This window comes from Hippopotamus amphibius, chromosome 2, assembly GCF_030028045.1.
Source record: "Hippopotamus amphibius kiboko isolate mHipAmp2 chromosome 2, mHipAmp2.hap2, whole genome shotgun sequence".
NCBI lineage: Eukaryota > Metazoa > Chordata > Mammalia > Artiodactyla > Hippopotamidae > Hippopotamus > Hippopotamus amphibius.
The window spans coordinates 162,915,318-162,940,301 of NC_080187.1; the positions used below are offsets into that span (position 1 = coordinate 162,915,318).

General features: G+C 37.9%; 1 long non-coding RNA gene and 1 other non-coding gene across 2 annotated transcripts in view; one reads left to right on the plus strand and one right to left on the minus strand.

Moving 5' to 3' along the window:
- LOC130846643 (uncharacterized) overlaps positions 1 to 24,984 on the plus strand; it is a 172,635-nt gene that overhangs the window by 25,479 nt on the left and 122,172 nt on the right. The gene's annotated exons all lie outside the window — the stretch shown is intronic.
- LOC130847263 (U6atac minor spliceosomal RNA) lies at positions 10,938 to 11,063 on the minus strand. Its single transcript, XR_009052046.1, has one exon. It is a non-coding gene; the product is annotated as a U6atac minor spliceosomal RNA (small nuclear RNA).

A 24,984-nucleotide genomic window follows, 5' to 3' on the forward strand; every position in this document is an offset into this window, starting at 1 on the left:
TCAATCATTGGATTCTGGATCTGAGAACTGACTTGGGTCTGGAAGTTGGGCAAAGCATCATGAGTTTCTATCGGGACAGCTGATCTCAACCTTCTGGTCATACATTCTTAGTATTGTTGAATACAATTAGGCAGCAACACTTGGCTATTCATATATCTTGCCTCTGTGGACACCATGTCCTATAGCACCCCGAAGGTCAGCCACCACTGGCTATCATTCTGACTTGCTGTCTGTGGTGGTAATCAGGACCACCTAGCTTCTGGCAATTAACTGCTGCTGTCAGGCCTCTGCTCTTCTGGGGTTCCCTGATCTCCCTAGCTGGTGAGGAGCCCAATGTTGAAAGAGCACCCTCTACCTAGAGAGGACAGTTGACAGAGGACAGTAACTATGAAGCTTCTTAATGATGCCAGCGACACTCCCTCCCCAGCACACTTCATATTGTCGTGATAACCAGAATGCCCCCTGGGGTCTCCCAAGGAATATAGTGGGTTTTCTTGTATATGCATTATAATAAATCCATTCCAGCACGGCCATTCCTCTGAACCTTTTAATCCTCCTTCCATACGCTGCCACAGTAGCTCTTGCATCTCTTCTTCATTTAAGTGGGCCAGACTTCTGAGAGCTATCCCAACAGGGAATTAGCAAAAGCCCCTGGGTCCTTATCAGCATGTTGTCTTATGTAAAGGAAGAGCACCGCCTCCCCGCTCCGCCCACCCCCATACTGATGAACTCCGTTATCCAGTTTTATTTTCTCCTCCCCTTGATTTAAGACCTTCAAAATCTGTATCCAGGCAAATTCTACCCCTTCCCATTGGTGTATCTTTGTTAGCTCCTGCAGCTCCTTCAACGTGTAATCCCTTAGCAGGCCTGGACTTCTCCAGTTGGGCCATGCTCACGTTTGACCCTAGTTCTCGGTCCAAGATGGGATGTGGGGGTGGATCCTGAGCAGGGCAAGCATTGTCCTGTAAGATACCTGCCGCCGCTGAAGATCCTGCATTGTCTTCAAACAAGGGTTAATTTTTATCTTCTAACAAAGGAAATGAGCTACTTTCACAGGCCAAAAGATTCTGGGAAATTTGGGGGCTCAAGGTTGTCAAACCTGTCTACCCAGATAGCCTCATTCCAAGTCTACTCCTTCCCTATCAGGGCGCTGACTTGGGTGTAGAAGACTTGCGAAAACTGAGAATTCATCCTGCTGGAATTTTGTAGTCTTATAATTAATTCCTCATGTTGGGGGCAAGGAGATGATGAAAAATGTAAGGATGAGGGAAGATGAGGTCAGGGGTCTGCAGTAGTCTAATTTTAGAGGCTTAATGATTAAGTTTCTGGTCAGTGCATGGCTCTGAGATACCAGCATCCAGGAGCCACAGATGAGATGTTGGCTGAAAGACCCAGGGTTGGCAAACTCCTCAGCCTAGAATCTGGCTCCACTCCCTGCCAACACACACACACACACACACACACACACACACACACTCCACATCTCAACACTCTTCCAGCAAGGCTGAACTCCTTAGGGTCTGGCCACTTGCCATGCTCATTGCCAAGCCATTCTTTCTTTCATGCTCTTCTTTCTTTCCTGAGTTGCTTTCTTTCTTCTTTTTCCTCCCCTGATAGCATTCTAAAAAGCAAATTTTTGTTTACAGCTGAAAAAAAATGGACCTCTCAGCTTTTTCACAGGCACCATTCCAAGCTGAAATACAGCTCTCCCACTGGATGCTCTGTGGTCAAGCATTTTACTTCAAACGTAACAGGATTGAGCAGAACTGTCTTCCTTTTTCCTAGTTAGATAGTAGCTTGCTCAGTTTCCCTTTAAAGGTTTTTTTTAATAGAATCATATTTAGTTAATTACATGAATATAGTCTTAGTCTATAAAAAATTACATTCATGCTTACAAAAGCTAATTCTTTTTTTTACTTTAAAGCTGTTTCTTTGGATCTCTACTTCCACATTTCTAGATGTCATGTTTATATTGCTATTTCCTATTTGATTTGTTTGGAATATTACTGGCTTCACACTTTTAAAATGATTTTATATCATGCCCCCACTCCCGCAGTCGTTACTGTTATACCCCATATTTACCCTTTATCCTCTCAACAAATTTATATCATGGCTTTTGATTAGCCCAAGAATCAATTATTATTAAGCCTATGGAAATGTTAATCGAGCTAAACCATGCATTATTCTCTGATTGCATTTTCATGCTTGTATAACTTTGTTTTCCCCTGAGTTAATAATTGTTACTTTTAATTTCCTATGAGCCTCTAAACACTCCAACAGAAGGATAAATCTCCTCTTAATGTGTTCAAAGATATTTAAGTAATCCCTTTTTCCTTGGAGACAGACTTCCCAAAAGCCATTGTCCATGGGCTCCCATCTGGACTGGCTGGCAGCACAATGGTCATCCTTGGATGAGTGGATCTCCTTTCACCACTAAGCTGGGCATTCCCAGAGCTTCTCTCCCGAGCTGCATCGCTTGCTTCCTAGATTCTACATCTTCCTCTTTCTTGGTTTGCTCCCTTCTTTTGCTGGAGCACAGTCTGCAGTAGCTTCCTGAGGAGAATTACAAGAGAGACTTTTTGAGACTTCTCGTATCTGAAGAAACTTTCATTCTGCCGTCAGACTTGATTATTTGTCTAGGTATAGAATTTTAGGCTGGAGGTAATTTTTCCTCAGAACTTTAAAGGCATTGTTCCCTTGTATTTTAACTTTCAGGGTTAAATATATCAGATGCCATTTTAATTTCTAATTCTTTGCTTTGATCTTTCCCTTCCATCTCTGGAAGCTTTTAAAGGACCTTTTTGTCCAACATTTTCCTAAAATTTCACATTGTATCTTTTTTCATTCATTCTGTTGCAACTTGATGTGTGCTTATAGTCTGAGATCAACTTGGGTTTTATTTTTCTCACTATCCATCCCTTAATTATGTTCTGTTTTCTGGGACATTGTTTCCACTTAGTCTTCCAAACCTTCTATTTGAATTTATAAAATTTCTCCTATCACTTAATTTTCCTTTCTTTTTCTCTGAATTTTTTGTAACATCTTCTTCACAGCATAATGAATGTGAAATATTTTCTGAGGCTGAGTTAAGACATTAACTGTACTATTTTAGAGATTTTTTTCTAAATCCCTGGACTGTTTCTTATTCTTCTGAGTCTCTTTGCTTGGCTCTTTTTCTTTCTTTCATATTAGAAGCTGCACTGAAATATCTGCTGATTCTTGGGCTATCCCTTCCTATTTAAGAGTGAGGTCCATCAGATATGACCAGAGGTCTATTCTTAGGCTGTGCTCTTTGACTGTGAGTCATCTTAGGTCTTTTATATTGAATGGTCATTTTTCCCATTAATCGCTTGCCTTTAAAGTATACACTTAACTGCTAGTGATCTTGGAGAGAAGGAAAAAGGGGACTTAAGGTCTCTGATGGGACATGAAGATTTTCATGTAATACCCCTGTTTGCAGAATGCTACTTCTGATCTCGGCGGGGCTTGGTATGCTGAGTCCAGAGCTTCAGACCCAGGCAGGGTTAGGGACGGACAGTCACACACGGGCAGCACTGAGGAGGCGGTCAGGCTGCTGCTTATGTCAACATTCAACCTGTTGAAAGTGTTCCTGCCTTCAGCTCTGCTTCCAGAAATATCTGGTGCCTCTCATTCCCTGAGTATATTTTCGAGGGCGGAAATCCTGCAAAGTGGACTGGTTCGCTTCTGGGTTTCTCCCATTTCCAGCTCACATTTCAACTTTTATTTTTTTTTGTCCTTATTTTGTGCCTTAAAAAAATTATCTGCTGTAATTTGAGGCAGTATCGAGAGGGAGCGAATGTGTTCAGTTTGCTGGATGCTGCTTTTCTCTACGACTTTTCCTAGAGAGTTCAGCCCAAATTAGTGTTTCCATTTTCTAAACTCTCAGAGCACTTACTGTCGGTGCTCATTCATTTCACATTTATTCATATACTCTTAGAGTTTTCTAGCAGTTTTATGCATGGAGGTCTTGGCTCCCCTAACTAAAGTGTAGGTCTTCTCTTTTATGGCAAAACATTAAATTGACTTGAATGATTTTTAGGTTTCCAGGAGATAAGTCTTTTTGTCTATAATAGGTAAACACATTTTTAAAAAAATTTCAGATTAGGATTTGACAGTCTTCATAAGTCAGTGTAGTAGTTCATATAGGCTGTAGGCTGAGCTCACAGCTGCTGCATGCAGTAGTCATGAAAACTATTCTATAAATCAAACGCTTTATACTTAGAATCATATTTTCAATATTAACAGAAGAAAATCTTTATAAAGCAGATTATCAAATTCATTTTATATCAAAACCCAGATTTTCATACAGAATATTTTTGTTAATCAGTTAATAGATGCTTAACATTAAACCTACATCCTGTTCTGCCAGTGCTGGTGGGACACAGAAGACCCTTTTAGAGCAGGAAACATGTCTTTACCTAATTGTGGGATTGTATCAGATTTCTACTGTAACATAACAAACCACTCCTGAACCTAGTGGCTTTAAACATTTAAACAAAAACATTTTAAAATGTCTTAAATGTTTAAACGCTTAAACCACAACATTTGTGTTTCCCCACAATTCTTGGCAGCTCTGCTGCTGCTCCTACCTGGGCTCACTCATATAGTTGCATTTAGCCGGCAGTTGGCTGGAAGGTAGGCCTTTCTCTCAAAAACCTGGGCTTCTTCACAGCATGGTGGCCTTGGGGTTGCAAGAGCCAGCTGCAGTGTGCAAGCACCTATCTAGCCTCTCCTTGAATTATCACATTTGCTGATTTTCTACTGACCAAAGCAAGTCACATGCCAAAGCTGGAGTTAAGGTGGGAAGGAACTATCGAAGGCACGGATACTAGGAGGTATGAGTCATTGGGGGTCATTACTATAAGAATCTTCCATGGGGTACAGAATGTGTGTTTTAGAAATATAATTTTGTATCACTAAAGATCACTTTAACTCTCCTGGTTTACATAGTAATATAAGGGTGCAGCAATTCCAGAGGATTGTATTTATTTTAGTATGATGGAGAAGAACGATATATGGTCTTCAAGTCCCAACCACTAAGAATAGTTGGACTTAGTGCTAAAAGACACAGGCATGGCTACAGAATTATAAATGGGCTATCAGTCACCAGGGCAATGGTCTTCACCAGGCTGTAATCCAGCTTGGGTTGTCTGATGCTTTGGTCACTAACATACATCCTCTGGCCTCCTACATTACATCGCTACTTTCATTAGCTTGCAGCATCACTGTCTTGAGCCCTACCAGGCTGTGGGCCTCTGGCACACACAAGCTGCCTTAGGAGAGGTATGTGTATGGAAGAGTCCAGGAAAGGGCCCTTGTGAGCACCAGGTCCAGGGCCAGAGCCTCTGATCTAAAGGTAGTATTCTGGCTCTAGTTCCACAGAACTAGAAAAAATAATTTTAAACTTTGTTTCAGTTATTTTACATTTCCATACAATCTTGAGAAAGAAGAACAGAACTGGTGGTACCATGCTCCCTGACTTCAGACTATAGTAAAAAGGTACAGTAATCAAAACAGTATGGTATTGGCACAAAAACAGACACATAGATCAATGGAAAATACAGAGCCCAGAAATAAACCCATGTACTTCTGGTCAATTAATCCATGACAAAGGTGGCAAGAATATACAACGGAGAAAAGTCTCTTCAATAAATGGTGTTACAAAAACTGAACAGTTACATGTGAAAGAATGAAAGTGGACCATTTTTCTCACACTATACACAAAAATAAAATGTATTAAAGACCTAAATTTAAGATTGAAAACCATAAAAAGCCTAGAAGTGAACATAGGCAGAACACTTTGACATGAATCCTAGGAATATCTGGGGGCATCTGTCTCCTAAGGTGAAGGAAACAGAAGAAAAAATAAACAAATGGGACCTAATTAAACATAAAAGCTTTGCACAGCAAAGGAAACTATCAACAACATGAAAAGACAACCTACTGAATGGGAGAAAATATTTGCCGATGAAATGATTTATAAGGGGTTAATATCCACCATATTTAACAGCTCATACAACTCAACATCGAGAAAACAAAGAAACTGATTAAAAACAGAAGATGGAATAGACATTTTCCCAAAGAAGAAATACATATGGCCAATAGGCACACAAAAAAATCCTCAACTTTGTGAATTATCAGGGAACTGCAACTCAAAATCACAATATCACGTCACACCTGTCAGAACAGCTATCATCAAAAAGAACACAAAGTTGGTGAGGATGTGAAGAAAAGGGGACCCTTCTACACTATTGGTGGGAATGTAAATTGTGCAACCACTGTGGAAAACAGTAGAGAAGTTCCTCGAAAAGCTAAAAGTAGAACTACCATATGACCCCACAATTCTACTCCTGGGTATGTATCCAAAGAAAATGAAAAGATGGATGCACCTCAATGTTCATAGCAACATTATTTACAATATCCCAAATATGTAAGAAACCCAAGTGTGCATCAACAGATGATAAAGAAGATGTGGTATATTTTTAATGGAATACATAAAAATGAAATTTTGCCATTTGCAACAAGGATGGACTTGGAAGGCATTATGCTAAGTGAAAAGAAGCAGACTCAGATATAGAGAACAAACTAGTGGTTACCAGTTGGGACAGGGGAGGTGAGAGGGGCAATATAAGGTAGGGGACTGAGAGGTACAAACTATTATGTATAAAATAAACTACAAGGATATATTGTATAGTACAAGAAATGTAACCATTATCTTATAATAACTATAAATGGAGTATAACCTTTAAAATTGTGAATCATTATTTTGTATTATAAAACAACTATACCACAGTGAAATAAAATAAAATAATATTTAAAAGGCAGTATTCTAGAGTAGGTGAGGTTTAGCTATTTCTTTGCAACTTTACTACCAGGTTATAACGACAGCAAGCTTTCAGATCAAATTTTGTCCTATGGTCATGACACAAAATCACCTCTTCTATAAATTCTGTGAAGGTCAATAGTTTGATTATATTGATACCTGTTCTATCTATCCCATGCCTACCATAATGTATGATGCCTGAGTTAAATGAGTTGCTTTTCTAGTGTCAGGATTTAGCTAACCATGTCAGTTATGCTGGAAGCATGGAATCTATTCTATCAGTGACAAGACCTAAGACCACTTAGGGATCAAACACAGGGCACCATCAGCACAGTTAAAGGGTTTTAGACCAGTGATGTCCAATGACAACATAATGTGAGCCATATTTAAAAAGGAAAAACATATACTTTGAATAATATATTTTATATGACCTGGTTTACCCAAAATATTATCATTTTAACATGTTGAACTAGCAACATTTCGTATGCTCAATAGCCTATGTGGCTTGTGGCTACCATTTTGGACAGCACAGTTCCAGATTGTTAAACCCTATTCATTTTAGGGTTGGGAATGTCTCAAACAGTTCAGCTACTGTACATATATTGGATACTATTACTTTCACTAATGAAAACCCAATTTGAACACCCATTGTCTTAGCAAAATGTCTGATAGTGATGAGAAAGGGATAACTGAAGAGCTTGTAGTAGTTCTGGAATAGAGACATTTTTATCTTTTTAAATTGAAGTGTAGTTGATTTACAATGCACCAGTTTCAATGTACTCATTTGTACAGCAAAGCAATTCAATTATACACATATATACATTTTTTTTTGAATTTATTTTATTGGCTGTGTTGGGTCTTCGTTGCTGCACACGGGCTTTCTCTAGTGGCGGCGAGCTGGGACTACTCTTCATTGTGGTGCGTGGGCTTCTCATTGCGGTGGCCTTTCTGGTTGCAGAGCATGGGCTCTAGGCACGTGGGCTTCAGTAGTTGCGGCACATGGGCTCAGCAGTTGTGGCTCACGGGCTCTAGAGCACAGGCTCAATAGTTGTGGTGCACTGGCTTTGTTGCTCCGCAGCATATGGTATCTTCCCGGGGCAGGGCTCGAACTCACATCCCCTGCATTGGCAGGTGGATTCTTATCCACTGCACCACCTAGGAAGTCCTATACATTCTTCTTTTTTTTTTTTTAACTTTTTATTTTATATTGGAGTATATTTGATTAACAATGTTGTGTTAGTTTCAGGTGTACAGCAAAGTGATTGTTATACCTATATATGTATCTATCCTTTTTCAAATTCTTTTCCAATTTAGTTTGTTATATAATACTGAGCAGAGTTCCCTGTGCTATACAGTAGGTCCTTGTTGGTTATCCATTTTAAATATAGCAGTGTGTACATGTCAATCCCAAACTCCCTAACTATCCCTCCCCCCACCCCTCCCCCCCAGTAACCATAAGTTCATTCTCTGTGAGTCTGTTTCTGTTTTGTAAATAAGTTCATTTGTATCATTTTTTTTAGATTCTGCATATGTGATATCATAGGGTATTTCTCTTTCTGTTTGACTTCACTCAGTATAACAATCTCTAGGTCCATCCATGTTGCTGCAAATGGCATCATTTCATTCTTTTTAATGGCTGAGTAATATTCCATTGTATATATGTACCATATCTTCTTTATCCATTCCTCTGTCAATGGACATTTAGGTTGCTTCCATCACCTAAATAGACATTTCTCTAAAGAGACATACAGATGGCCAAGAGGTTCATGAAAAGATGTTCAACATTGCTAATTGTTAGAGAAATGCAAATCAAAACTACAGTGAGATATCATCTCACAGCAGTCAGAATGGCTATCATCAAAAAATCCACAAACAATAAATGTTGGAGAGGGTGTGGAGAGAAGGGAACCCTCCTACATTGTTGGTGGGCATGTAAATTGGTGCAGCCACTATGGAAAACAGTATGGAGGTTCCTCAAGAAACTAAAAATAGAACTACCACATGATCTTGAAATCCCACTCCTGGGCACATACCCAGAGAAAAACATGTCTGAAAGGATAGATACGCCCCAATGTTCATTGCAGCACTGTTTACAATAGCCAAGACATGGAAGCAACATTCTTCTTTTAAATATTCTTTTCCATTATGCTGTATCCCAGGAGGCTGGATACAGTTCCTTGTGCTATATAGTAGGACCTTGTTGTTTATCCATTCTAAATGTAATAGTTTGCATCTACTAAACCCAAACTCCCAGTCCATCCCTCTCCCTACCCCACCTCCCCCTTGGCAACCACAAGTCTGTTCTCTATGTCTGTGAGTCTGTTTCTGTTTTGTAGGTAGGTTCATTTGTGCCATATTTTAGATTCCATATAGAAGTGATATCATATGGTATTTGTCTTCTTTTTCTGACTTCACTTAATATGATAATCTCTAGATGTATCCATGTTGCTGCAAATGTCATTATTTCATTTTTTTTTTTATGGCTGAGTAGTATTCCATTGTATATATGTACCACATCTTCTTTATCCATTCATCTGTCAATGGACATTTAGGTTGTTTCCATGTCGTGGCTATTGTGAATGGTGCTGCTATGAACACTGGGTGCATGTATCATTTTAACTTATAGTTTTGTCCAGGTATATGCCCAGAAATGTGATTGTTGGATAATATAGTAACTCTATTTTTAGTTTTCTGAGGAAACTCCATACTGTTTTTCATGGTGGCTGCACCAACTTAGATTCCCACCAGCAGTGTAGGAGGGTCCCCTTTTCTCCAGCATTTGTTACTTGCAGACTTTATGTTGGTGGCCATTTATACTGGTGTGAGGTGGTACCTCATTGTAGTTTTGATTTGCGTTTCTCTAATAATTAGTGATGTTGAGCATCTTTTCATGTGCCTACTAGCCATCTGTATGTCTACTTTGTAGAAATGTCTATTAAGGTCTTCTGCCCATTTTTTCAATTGGGTTGTTTGGTTTTTTGTTGTTGAGCTGCATGAGCTGTTTGCATATTTTGGAGATTAAGCCCTTGTCGGGCACATCATTTGTAAATATTTTCTCCCATTCTGTAAGCTGTCTTTTTGGGTTTTTTATGGTTTCCTTTGCTGTGCAAAAGCTTGTAAGTTTGATTAGATACCATTTGTTTATTTCTGTTTTTATTTATATTGCCCTGGAAGACCTAAGAAAACATTGGTACTATTTATGTCAGAGAATGTTTTGCCTATTTTCTCTTCTAGGTGTTTTATGGTGTCAGGTCTTATATTTAACTCCTTAAGCCATTTTGAGTTTATTTTTGTGCATGGTATGAGGGTGTGTTCTAATTGCATTGATTTACATGCAGCTGTCCAACTTTCCTAGCACCACTTGCTAAAGAGACTTCTTCCTATTTTATATTCTTGCCTCCTTTGTCAAAGAACAATTGACTGGAAGTGTGTGAGTTTGTTTCTGGGCTTTCTGTTCTGTTTCATTGATCCATATGTCTGTTTTTGTATCAATACCACACAGTTTTGATTACTGTGGCTTTGTAGTATTGTCTGAAGTCTGGGAGATTTATGCCTCCTGCTTTGTTTTTTTCCCTCAGGATTGCTTTGGCAATTCTGGGTCCTCTATGGGTTCCATATAAATTTTAGGATTATTCTAGTTCTGTGAAAAATGTCATGGGTAATTTGATAGGGATGGCATTATGCTCTGGGCAGTATTGCCATTTTAACAATAATAATTTTTCCAATAGAAGAACATGAGACATCTTGCCATTTCTTTAAGTCCTCTTTAATTTCCTTTATTACTGTTTTATAGCTCTCAGTATATACATCTTTCACCTTCTTGGTAAGGTTTATTCTAGGTAGTTTATTTTTTTAGTGCAATTTTAAAGTATTGGTGTTTTTTTGTTTTTGTTTTTACATTCCCTTTCAGACAGTTTGTTGTTAGTGTGAAGAAGTGCACTGATTTCTGAATGTTAATCTTGTATCCTGCTACTTTGCTGAATTTGTTTATTAGATCTAGTAGTTTTTGTGTGAAGTCCTTAGGGTTTTCTATATATAGTATTATGTCATCTACATGTAATGACAATTTTATCTCTTCCCTTCCAATTTGGATAAAAAATGATAGTTAGAAGCCATGAAGTAGGTGGCAATGTCTTAACTGTATGCATGATGTCAGGCCCGAGGGCCTCTTCCATCCTTGTCAAAGGTAGTGCTAACCTTTTCTCCTTTCATACAACACTGGAATAGAGACTTTTTTGATGAAATGTTTAGCTGACAGCAACTGAGGTGTAATTCCTGACCAGCACAACTAACCTTCTAGAGTGAGACTTAAAGTAACAGCATACACTTTCTTCTGGTGGACCATATATTAAAAGCAATGTGATATTACCCTTATTTTGGGAAATATTTCCAAAAAGCTATGAACTAGATCTTCAAAAATTTTATATGTATGCAAACACAAATATTGTTCCAAATTTGTCTCTGTCTATGTGGGTGTGTGTGTGTCCATGCAGGCACAAAGGATGCACATTTTAAGTCAAGCTGTCTTGGGTATATTGCTACAACTCTTTCCCATTAGTTCTTAGAAAATTTTAATGATGGCACCAGGGAGCCAGAGGCAGCATGACCTATGGTGGTAAGGCAGAGTAATGTTTAGAAATACTCACTTGAATTGTTTGCTGAATACTTTTTTCCTGTCCTGAATTTTAATTAGGTAGCTGGATACCTAGTATCTTCTGCCTGAGGGGTTTTTGCAGGACCAAAACACAGAAGCTTCTTGAAGTCAGTGCATCTTCCTCTTTTTCTTAACATGCTAAACTTCTTGAAAAGGATGCTGGGGATTCCAGAGGTGAGGGGAGAGGAGGGAGTGCAGGGAAGGAGAGGGGATATATCCCAGAGGCAAAGAGGCAGAAAACAGTTGGCAGGTGGATGAGTGAAGAGCAAAGATGGGAGCAGTGCTTTGTGATATCAACTCAGGGAGCCAGAAGGACCTATGCTGATCTCAGGTATGAGGGTTCCAGCCTAATCAAAGATGCTCATGCCTTAACGATCACCAATGTGAATGGATAACTAGAAGGGCAATGGACAAGCTTTGATGGTGTATGAAACTCCCAAGAACTTATCCCAATCTAGGGTGAGAGTAAGGGGAAGGAAGCCCCAATAATTACTGACACTGAATAACAGCTCAGTGGTAGAGTATTCAGAAGAATTTAAAGAAAATGAAGCATTGTGCTTCTTTTTCAGACCTGAGTTTGGACTGAGTCATCATATTACAAGCAGCTCTGCAGGCATGCCATGAGATTTAGGCCTAAGAAATGGAGGGTTTCCTGTGCTTTCGTCCCCTAGTCCAGTGGATCACACATAGATCAAATCCTAGTCACTAATTACTGATATGAACTTAACACAGTCTGGAAACAGGAAGCCTATTTTAGCCATGGTTCTGCCTTGAGCAAGTCATCACTTTCCTGGGCCTTGGTTCATCTGAGGCCCCAGGATTCTAGAAGAGGTTTATGGGCCACCTTTCATATGAAGAGCACTGGGCAGGAACTGCAGCGATGACATGTCTGAAAGGACATGAGCTGCTGAAATTTCCCATTTTCCTGCAAATTTCCCTAATGCTTTTGAAGTAAGACTTGAAAAGGCATGAATAAGGTAAATAACTTTCTAGATTTAAACTCATCTATCATTAGAGGTTGGTGTGAGGCTCCACGCAAACACTTGCTCTGCAAGGTTCTGGATTCTGTGTCCATGAGAAGCTCCACAGTGAACAGCTCTCTGATTTGTCTCCAACAGGGAGTCGTCCTCTGCATGTCAGGTCTGCAACGGGATGCCTGGGTCCTGAGGAGTGGAAATAGGTTTTAGTTCTCCTGAAAATGGCTGTTGGAGTGCCCTTCTTTCTAACTTCCAGAGCATTTTCTCTGACTTAGGAAAATTACTTGTCAGAAGCTGACCCATAGCCCTGTTGTACAAAGAATCTTGACCTTGAGCAGCTTGCTGGACAGCAGAGGTGGGTGGGTAGTCAGGACATGGGAGCTCAGGGGTCACTGATATTTTTCCATTAAGTGGTTCTCAAGTGTCAGGTTTTCACGATATTTTGGATGTATCTTTTTTACTCTTAATTTTCATAATCCAAATTAGAAATATTTTCTGAAGAATTTTTTGACTTTTTTTTTTTTACTTCTGTAAAGTTTCCTTTTTTTCAATTGAAGTATACTTGATTTACAGTGTTGTGTTAGTTTCAGGTGTACAGCAAAGTGATTCAGTTATATATATATATATATATATATATATATATATATATATATATAATTATATATGTATATATATAGAATATATATGTATATTTTATATATTATTTTTCAGTTTTTTCCATTATAGGTTATTACAAGATATTGAATATAGTTCCCTGTGCTATACAGTAGGTCCTTGTTGTTTATCTATTTTATATGTAGTAGTGTATATCTGTTAATCCCAAATTCCTAGTTTATCCCACTACCCTTTCCCCTTTGGTAACCATAGCTTGTTTTCTATGTTTGCAGGTCTATTTCTGTTTTGTAAATAAGTTCATTTGCATCATTTTTTAAAGATTCCACATATAAGTGATATCATATGACATATGTCTTTGTCTGACTTACTTCACTTAATATGATAATCTCTAGGTCAATCCTTGTTGCTGAAATGGCATTATCTCATTCTTTTTTATGGCTAATATCCCATTGTCTTTATATACCACATCTTCTTTATCCATTCATCTGCCAAAGCACATTTAGGTTGCTTCTATGTCTTGGCTATTGAAAAAGTGCCGTTATGAATATTGGGGTGCATGCATCTTTTTAACTTAGATTTTTTGTCTTTTCTGGTTATACGCCCAGAAGTGGGATTGCTGAATCATATGGTAACTCTATTTTTACTTTTTTAAGGAACTTCCAATCTGTAAATTGGCTGCACCAATATACATTCCCACCAAGAGTGTAGAAGGAGTCCCTTTTCTCTACACCCTCCCCAGCATTTATTATTTGCAGAATTTTTGATGATGGCCATCCTGACCAGTGTAAGGTGATACCTCATTGCAGTTTTGATTTGCATTTCTTTAATAATTAGCAATGTTGAGCATTTTTTCATGTGCCTGTTGGTCATCTGTATGTCTTTTTTGGAGAAATGTCTATTTAGGTCTTCCACCCCTTTTTTTATTGTTTTTTTTTTTTTTTATATTGAGTTGTATGAACTGTTTGTGTATTTTGTAAATTAACTTCTTGTAGTGTATCATTTGCAAATATTTTCTCCTAGTTCATACGTTGTCTTTTTGCTTTGTTGATGGTTTCCTTTGCTGTGCAAAAGCATTTAAGTTTGAGTAGGTTCCTTTTGTTTGTTTTTGCTTTTATTTCTTTTGCCTTGGGAGACTGATCTAAGAAAACATTGCTATGATTTATTTTAGAGAATATTTTGCCTATGCTCTCTTCTAGGAGTTTTATGGTGTCGTCTTATATTTAAGTCTTTAAACCATTTTGAGTTTATTTTGGTGTACGATGTGAGAGAGTGTTCTAACTTCATTGATTTATGTGAGGGCATCCAGCATTCCCAACACCACTTGCTGAAGAGACTGTCTTTTCTCCATTGTATATTCTTGCATCCTTTGTCAAAGATTAATTGACCATAGGTGTGTGGGTTTAATTCTGGGCTCTTTATTCTGTTCCATTTATCCATACGTGTGTTTTTGGTCCAGTACCATACTGTACTGTACAATTCTACTGTACCTTTGTAGTATTGTCTGAAAACTGGGAGGGGTTATGCTTCCAGCTTTGTTCTATTTCCTCAGGATTGCTTGGGTAAGTCTGGGTCTTTTGTGGTTTCATATAAATTTTAGGATTATTCTTTTTGTTATTATTTTCTGTGAAAAATGTCATGGGTAATTTGATAGGGATAGCATTAAGTCTGTAGAGTGTTTTGGGTAGTATGGCCAGGTTAACAATATTAATTCTTACAATCCAAGAGCATACAACATCTTTCCAATTATTTGAATTATCTTCACTTTGTTTTATCAATGTTTTATATTTCTCAGCATATAGGTCTTTCACCTCTTTGGCTAGGTTTATTCCCAGGTATTTTTTTGATGCAATTTTAAATTTTTTTTTTCACTTTGTCTGATATTTCATTGTTAATGTAAAGAAGTACAACAGATTTTCATATATTCTTGTATCCTTCTACCTTGCTGAATTAGTTTATTATTTCTAATAGTTTTTCTGTGAAGTCTTTAGAGTTTTCTATATAGAGCATCATGTCATGTGCTCATAATTACAGTTTTACCTCTTCCTTTTCAATTTTGGTGCCTTTTATTTTTTTCTTGCCTGATTGTTATGGCTAGGACTTCTGCTGAATAGAAGTGGTAAGAATGAGCATCTTTGTCTTGTTCCAGAGTTTAGTGGGAAGTCTTTTAGCTTTTCACCATTGAATGTTATGTTGGCTGTGAGTTTGTCATAAATGGCTCTTATTATATTAAGATATGTTCCCTCTATACACATTTTGGTGAGAGTTTTTATTATGAATGAATGTTGAATTGTATCAAATGCTTTTTCTGTATCCATTGAAATGACCATGTGGTTTTTGTCTTTTGTTGATGTGGTTTGTGTATGTTGAACTGTCCTTCTGACCCTGGAATGAATCCAAATTGATCATGGTGTATAATCTTTTTTATGAATTGTTGGATTTGGAGTGCTAATATTTTGATGAGAATTTTTGCATCTATACTTACCAAAGATATTGCTCTGTAATCTTTTTTGTAAGTGTCCTTGTTTGGCTTTGGTATGAGGGTGATGGTGGTTTCATAGAATAACTTTGGAAATGTTCTCTCCTCTTAAAACTTTTGGAAGAGTTTGAGAATGGATAGGCATAAGTTATTCTTTGTATGTTTGGTAGAATTCCCCAGTGATGCTGTCCAATCCTGGACTTTTGTTTGCAGGGAGGAGGTTTTTGGGTTTTGTTTTTGTTTTCCTTTTATTACAGATCCTATTTCACTTCTAGTGACTGGTCTGTTCAAATTATCTGTTTCTTCTTGACTCAGTTTTGGCAGGCTGTATACTTCTAGAAATTTGTTCATTTCTTGTAGGTTGTCCAATTTGTTGGCATATAACTATTCATAGTATTTTCTTATGATTTTTGTATTTCTGAAATACCAGTTATTTCTCCTCTTTCATTTTTTAATTTTATTTGGGTCCCCTCTTCTTTCTTCTTGATGAGCCTGGCTAAAGGTTTTTTTTGTTCTGTTCATCCTTTCAAAAAACCACTCTTGGTTTTATTGACTTTTTTCTACAGTTTTTTTGATCTCTGTTGTATTTATTTCCTCTGATCTTTATTATTCCCTTCCTTCTGCAGACTTTAGGTTTTGTTCTTTTTCTAATTCTTTTAGGTGCTGTTAGGTTGTTTGAGATTTTTATTGTTTCTTGAGGAAGGCCTGAATGCTATGAACTTCCCACTTAGAACTACTTTTGCTGCATCCCATAGATTTTGTAAGGTTGTGTTCATTCATTGTTGTTTGTCTTGAGTTATTTTCTGATTTCTGACTTTGTTTTTGATTTTACTGTTGACCCATTGGTGTTTTTAGTAGCATGTTGCTTAGTCTCCTTGTAATCTTTTTTTTTTTTTTTTCTCACTTTCTGTCATTTATTTCTAGTTTCATACCATTGTGGTCAGAAATGAAGCTTGAAATAATTTCTATCCTCTTAAATTTGCTGAGGCTTGTTTTGTGTCCTATTATGTGGTACATCCTAGAGAATGTTCCCTGTGTGCTTGAAAAGAATGTGTATTCTGGTGTTTTGAATGTAGTGTCCTGTAGATATCAGCTAAGCCAATTGTTCTATTGTGTTGTTTAGGATATCTGTTGCTTTATTGACTTTCTGTCTGGAAGATCTGTCCATTGAGGTCAGTGGGGTGTTAAAGTCTCCTACTATAATGTTATTGCATTCCTGTCAATTTCTCCCTTTATGCCTGTTAGTGTTTGTTTTATGTATTTAAGTGCTCCTATACTGAGTGCATACGTGTTAGTGTAATATCCTCCTCTTGTATTGATTGATCCCTTTATCATTATATAATGTCCTTCTTTGTCTTTCTTTATGTTCTTTGCTTTAAATTCTATTTTGTCTGATAACCATATTGCTACCCCCACTTTCTTGTTGTTTCTATTTGCATGAAATATCTTTTTCCATCCTCTCACTTTCAATCTATATGTGTCTTTCACCCTAAAGTGGGTCTTTGTAGGCAGCATTTTGTAGGTTCTTGTTCTATTATCCAATCTGCCATTCTATGTCTTTTGATTGGAGCATTTAGTCCATTGACATTTAAAGTAATTGTTGATAAGTATGTGTTTATTGCCACTTTAAACCTTGTTTTCCAGTTGATTTTGTATTTCTTCTTTGTCCCTTTTTCCCCCTTTCTGTAGGTTGATGATTTTCTTTTGAATTGTGCTTAGTTTCTTTCTTTTTGGTTTTTGTGAATCTATTGTATATTTTTGATTTGCAATTAGCCTGGTTTTCAAGTATGTTAACCCTTAACTATATCCTTGCTTTAGACTGGTAGTTATATAAGTTCAAACACATTCTAAAAGATCTACATTTTCTTATTTCTTTCACCTACATTTTGTGATCTTGATGTCCCATTTTATGTCTTTATGTTTATTTTCTTGCTGTTCATTGTAGTTATAATTGCTTTCAGAATTTTTTAAAAATTTTTTTTGGGGGAGGGTCTATGTACCAGCTTATTTAAGTGATCTTCAATCCTTTTATATATTTGCCTTTCCTATTGTGACTTTCCCTTTCCTATAGATTCTTGCCTCTTTTCTATTTAGAGAAGACATTTCACTATTTGTTTCAGTTTTCACATTGCTGTATTCTTTTAGTTTTTGCTTTTTTGAGAAATTCTTTATCTCTCCTATTCTAAGTGATAGTCTTGCTGGGTAGAGAATCCTTGTTTCAAGTTTTTCCCTTTCAGCACTTTAAGTATATTTTGCTCCTCTCTTCTGGCCTGAAAAGATTTTTAGAGAAATCAGCTTATAGCCTTAGGCAGGTTCCCTAGTAACTGACTCTCTTTCTCTTGCTGCCTTTAGAATCCACTCTTTATCTTTAAATTTTGCCATTTTAATTATGATACATCTTGATGTGGATCTCTTTGGGTTCCTTTTATTTAAGAACCTCTGTGCTTCCTGTATCTGGATATCTGTTCCTTCTTTAGATGGGGGAGGTTTTCAGCCATAATTTCTTCAAATACATTTTTGATTCCTCTTCTCTTTCTTCTTCTTCTGGAATCCTTATTATGCATAGGTAGGCATGCTTCATGTTATCCCATAGATCTTGTATGTTGCTTTCTTTTCTTTTTCTTCACTTGTCTTTCTGTCTGCTGTTCTGATTGGGTGATTTCCATTATTGCATCTTCCAGATCCCTTGTTCTTCTGCCTTATTTAGTCTGCTGTGAATTGCCTTTAGCTCAGTTTTTATCTTAGCAATTGGGTTGTCTAATTTTGAATGGTTCCTCTTTATATGTTCTAGTTCCTTGTTACAGTGATCTGCATTTCTTTTGACAGTCTTTGTTAATATCTTTAGCATTTTTATTACCTCCTTTTTGAACTCAGGGTCTGGTAAACTAGAGAGATCTGTTTCATTGTTCTTTCAAGGGATTTCTCTGGTTCTTTTATTTGGGAGTAATTCCTCTTCTTTTTCATTTTACTTAAATTTCTCTGACTCTATGAATTTAGGAGGAACAGTTATCTGCAGTCATCTTGAATGGCTGTTTTTATGTGGGAACATACCTGTGCAAACTGTGTGAGTTCAGTATTTTTTGTGCAAGGGCTATTTTTGGTGTAGATGCCTGCCACAGTTTTCTTCAAATTGTGGCTGTTGTCCCCTTGATAGGAGGTGTGTTTGGTACTGTGGTGACTAGAGTCTGCACTGGATGTTGGGTGGGGTCTCCTTTTTGCTCTGTGGCTGTCACAGCTCTGTCAGGGCAGGGTCTGCTCCCCAGTTGTTGGAGTAGAAGCCCCCAGATCCAGTTCTAAGCTGTGGTGTGAGGTAGACATGACTGGAGCACTTCTGCTGGGAAAGGAGCCACTATGTATGTCTCTCTAGGGGCTATCACCAGGACATGCAACTCTGTGATGCCTCCTGCCACCTGGTTTGTGCACTCACAGTCTGCTGCTGTTGGTGTAGCTCCTGGACCCATCTCTATTGTGGGAGCACTGATAATCAGCTCAGACATCAACCCTGCCTCCTGCAAGCACAAACCCCTGAAGTCCACTGAAGCCAAAGCTGCACCTCACCACAAGCATGCTGATAATGAGGCTCCTTTGGCAGACTCGTGCTCTATCCTGCACACACCCACTATTGTGATCTGGACCGCACTCCAGACCTTTTGGGCTGTCTTCTTCAGCCAAACCGTGTCCTCTCCCTGGGTCTGTCTGCTGAAGCCTGAGTTTCAGCACCCAGCTGCTGTGAAGGAGTTTCCCAGGGTGAGAGAAACTTTCCTCTTTCACAGTGCCTTCCCAGGGGTGCACATCCTATCCAAATTCCCTTTTTTTTTTTTCCTTTTTGTCCTACCTGGTTACATGGGGATCTTACTGATAGCTTTGGTTGTAGAAGAGATCTCCAGCCAGCTTTCAGCTGGTATTCTGTGAAAATTTTTCCACATGTAGATGTGTTTTTGATGTGTTTGTCAGGGGAGGTGAGCTCTGTGTCCTTCTGCTCTACCATCTTGATTTTCTCCCCCTTTGAAGAATTTTTAACATTAGACTAGGTGAGAATTTCAAGTTTGATAAATGTCAGGGCCCTGATGACTCTTCATTATTATAATTGGATATCGCAGAATATGTTGTCTTTTTGTTGTTGTTGTTGTTTTTAAGATTATGCTACTGTAGTCGTGATAGCTTGCTAAGGATGGGTGGAGGATTACATTATGTACCAGAGGATAATAATTTTGTTTGACAGGAAATACATGTTAATAGTTGTTAAGAGCTTAGTATGTTATATCCAGCATTATGTTAAGTGCTTCACTTGGAGCAATTCATTGAACGCTCCTGATACTAGGGAGATCCTTATCACCCTTCAATGACAGGAAACAGTATAGAAAGCCTAATTATCTTACCTACAATCACATGGTTCAAGTGGCAAAGTTGGGTTTAAACTGATGCATTGGACTTGGTGCTTATTCTCTTTTCCTCAACTCATTTACATTCTCTCTTTCTGTCTCTGCCTCCATCTCTTATCTCTTTCTCTCATACACACACACACACAGAATACCTGTACATAGAATAACTGTGTGTACATACTCTATACATTGACAATGATTAACTGCATAAGGTGTTTATTTACTGCCACTACTCTGTACCAGGTAGTGTTCCAGGTACTGAGTGAGAAGCAAGAAATATGACATACAAGGTTTTTGTTATTAGTGGGAGGAGACAGGACTTAGATCAATAAGGTCATTCCAGAAAATCAGTATTATAAAGAAAATAAAATAAGATGCTGTGATTAAGGATAAACAACTGGGAGGGGTTTAATGTGGTTGTGGAAAGCCTTTTTGAGAAGATGGCATTTGAGCTCAGATCCAAATGAAGAGAGGGAATCCTCCATGCCAAAATCTGGAGGGAGAGCTTTCCAGCTTGAGCAGAATCCCTCAAGTGAGAGCAAGTAGGATATGTTCAAGGGACAGAAAGGACAGTGAAGCTAGAGCATAATCGGTAGGAAGAAGGGTGGGAAATGAAATTGCAGGGGTTGGTGGAGCCAGACTTTTGAGGGCCTGTGGCTTATGGTGGAAGAGAAGGAGAAAGAGGAAGAGAAGGAGGAAGATGAGGGTGCTGTGTATGCACTGGCTTTATGGACAGGTGATGGCCAGAGGTTCTTATGTATTTATCTCATTTAATCTTCCCAATAACCCTGGGAAGTAGGAACTGTCATCTATACTTCACAGAGATCAACTGTGAAATATGAGCCCTAAGTATCATATCAAATGTTTCAAAGATTACTGCAGTATCCTGCAAATCCTGCTGAATTCACTTAAAATATGATTGAAACACCTACTGAATGCTTGTGATTGATTTCACTGTTAAATTCATATTCTTATATTTCTCTTCCATGTCACTTTATTGGTGGTCCTCTGAAAACAGTCACTCGTCTTTAACACAAGAACATCTGCTATAGATATTTCACTTGTCTATTTTGTCTAGTCAGTTAACATTTATAATCAAAATATTTTCTCCTTGTCATTAACAACAATATTCTCTTCACTAAGACTCCTTGAAGTTGCCCATGCAATATATGAGGATAGAAAGTTGTGTTTTCCTTTTATGTCTTGAAAGTGAATTTATTGACCAAGTTACTGGCCAGGAATGTTTGTCATAATTGTCCACTGGGACTTATAATGGCAGAGCTGAGCTGCACTGTGAAGCCTGGGTCTTTTTTGGTGTGTAGTGTCTCAAGGGCTGCAGTTACCTGTCCAGGCTCAGCTCACCTTCATCCAAGTATAAGCCATTTTTATATCATAAATTTGTTTTTATATCATAAATAATTTTGTACTAAGAGTTAAAAAAAGAAGAAACTTCAGATTTTTTGCTCACTTTCCTGCTATACAACTGTGGGCAAATCACAAACCTCTGTAAGCCTCAGTTTAAATGGACCTTTCAGAATTGTTATGAGTATTAATGATACATAATTAGTATATAAATGGGCCTCTGACCTCCAGTTACTGTCCTTTCTCTGCCCTCCTTTTAGAGAAAAATTACTCAAAAGTGTTTTCTATCCTATTCCATCTCCAGTCATCACCTCCCATTCTCTCTTGAACTCACTCCGAAAAGTTATCATCTTTCCACTAAAATCACTCTTATCGGGAGTGCCATGACCTTCTACCCAAACCAATAGTCATTCTCTGTCTTCTTAACTCAGCCAGTTACCACTCTGAGCTTGGAGTTCTCATGTCGTTTCCTCAGGTCTCCCTGGCTTTCCCATCCAAAATCGCTGTCCTTCCCCTGTCCCGCAATTAGAGTCTAACCCTTCTGCCTTCTTTTCTTCATGGTACTGTGTTAGTTTCCTGTGGCTCCTGTAACAAATTACCACACATTTGTTAGCTTGAAATAGCAGAAATTTATTCTTTCATCGTTCTGGAGTTCAGAAGTCCAAAATCATTTTCTCCAGGCTGAAATCCAAGTGTTGGCAGGGCCATGCTCCTTCCTGAGGCTCTAGGTAAAGGATTCATTCCATTTTTCTTCCAGCTTCCGCTGGCCGCCTGCAGTCCTTGGCTTGTGGTTGTTTTACTCTAATGTCTGCTTCTGTGGTCACATTGTCTTTTCTTCTGTTCATGTGTCTGTGTCAAATTCCCCACTGTCTCCCTTTTTATAAGTATACATGCAACTACATCTGAAACTCACTTGGATAATCTATGATAATCTCTTATCTCAAGATCCTCATTTAATCACAGCTGCAGTCTTTTCTTTTTTGCCATTGTCAACTGAAAGAAAACTCACAACCTAAAAGTTGCAAGTTATGTTTTATTTGGGGACTTTACTGAAGATTATAGCCTGGGAAACAGCCTTTCAGATAGCTCTGATAAACTGTTCCAAAGAGGTAAGGGAGGAGCCAGGATATATAGGAGCTTTTGCAGGAGAAAAAAACAAAAACAAAAAAACATGTAGTGAACATCAAAAGACTACTGCTAATCACAAAAAACAGACATCTCAAGTTAATGATTTTAGTGCTTTCCTTTGTATGGGCAGATGTAAGAGTATGGGCTCATTGAGAGTATTCCTTTGATAAGCATCCTAACTATCTCTGGCCAGTATCCTGTTTTTCTCCATCCTGAATCCCCTCAGGGTGCACTGTGGGTGGAGACACGGGGTCTACAGTGGCTGCTGGCTTGATGGTGGTACCTTAAATGTAAACATTCCTTGTTTACATTTAAGGTAGTATTCACAGGTTCCAGAGGTTAGGATATAGTTTCAGAGGGACATTTTTCAGCCTATCATAATGCTGAACAATAGTTGAGATTGCTCAATATTTATTAATAGTATATCTTATGCCTTTCCTTTTAGATGGTCAAATTTGTGTGGGTAGGAATTTTTGTTTTGTTTTGTATACCTTAACAAACTATGAAAAATGTCTTTAACTTTTTATTCTGCTGGAACTCTGGGATGGAGAGAGAATTGAGTCATTTTGGTTTCAGGTGGAATTTGTGTGCACACGAAGAATATTTTTGCCACATGTGAATGTGAGTTTTCAATTTGCTTGATTTCCCAGGAGCTAAAGAAATATAATGGTTTATAAGCCTTTTTTAATTTGTAAGACTTGTCATGCAATTGCATGATGATATTCACATCTTACACTCCTGCAAACCATATTCATCTATTGGTTTGAAAGGTAGCAATGGGATTGAACCGATTGACATTACATGGGTACCATGTTATAGACATTTAATTGGGCACATGCCCAGAAGGAAACAACAAATTAAGCATTTGGGCAGAATATTTAATGTATTAAACATCCAACATGGAAAGTTAAGTCAATGGGTTTTCTACTTATTTGGTACCTGAAAATAGCTCAAGAAAGTCTGTAGAGACATAGCTCTCATTCGTCCTTGCAAAGATTCATAATGTAAGGGCTTTCATATGTGCCTTGTCACTGGGATGTTAGGTGATGATGTAAATGATTATATCTCCAAGGAAAGTGTGAGTGAGCTGGTAAACTAAAATAAAAATCCTAACTTTATCCCTCCCATCCCCTCCCCAGTTGATTAAAAATTTTACCAAATCTGTGTAATAGTGTCTCTTGGCACTTGTCACAAGTTTATTGTGATCAAGGAAACATTAACTAGAATATTCCTTCATAAATTGGAGTGTTTAACATGTGAAAGATAGGATTTATCTTTTATAAGTTTATATTCTGAACTATGCTTATATCTTAGGGTTGGGATGGACAAAAGAGTTACCTGTTACAGTTATCTGTAACCTCTCTCATAAGGTTACATACAAACCTTATGGGAAAGAAATGGCGTGTTGAGGACAAGTACATAGAAAATCTCTACTGGGGTTCAGGCAAAAATATAGATTTTTTTTAAATTGATAGCTGTACATCCAAACCCAGTCTGTCTATTCAGTCACGAATTTGTACTGAGGGAATGCTGTGTGCCAGGCATGATGGTGGATTTGGTATAAAAAAATATGATACTGCCTCCAAAGACCTTCAGGTCTAGTCAGAGACAAAAAGGAATAATCTTTACAGCCTTGCGGTTAATGTTTGTGTTGGAACATGTCTTCTTTCATATTCTGTCTCCTCCTTGCCCTCCAAGCTCCTGGGAGGAAGACTCTCCAGAGGTTTATTGCAGCAGGTAGACTGCAGGCCGTAGCCTCTGTGGGGAGACAGACTAAAGTGGCCCTGCCATCCCCACTGCCTGGTGTTCACACCCTCGTATAATCCTTTCCTCTTGAGTGTTGCAGCACCTGTGACTTGATTTTAACCAATGAAATATGGTAGATGCAATGGGATGTATATGATTGTGTTTACATGAGTATATAACATTGTAGCATCCATTTTTTTTTAATTGAAGTATAGTTGATTTACAATGTTGTCATAGTTTCAGGTGTACAGCAAAGTGATTCAGTTATACACACTACGCATACCCATATATATACATACATATATATATTCTTTTCAGATTATTTTCCATTGTAGGCTATTACAGGATATTGAATATATTTCCCTGGGCTATACAGGAGGTCCTTGTTGCTTATCTATTTTATATATAGTAGTATCTGTTAATCCCAAACTCCTAATTTATCCCTGCCCCCCTTTTCCCCTTTGGTAACCATAAACTTGTTTTCTATATCTGTGAGTCTATTTCTGTTTTATAAATAAATTTATTTTATCCATTTTTTAGATTCCACACATAATCTTTGACTTCACTTAGTATAATAACCTCTAGGTCCATCCACGTTGCTGTATATGGCATTATTTCATTTTTTTTTTATGGTTGAGTAATATTCCATTGTGTATATATATCGCATCTCCTTTATCCATTCACCTGTCTATGGACATGTAGGTTGTTTCCATATCTTGGCTGTTGTAAATAGTGCTGCTATGAGCATTAGGGCGCATGCATCTTTTCGAATTAGAGGTTTCCTCTTTTCTGGATATACT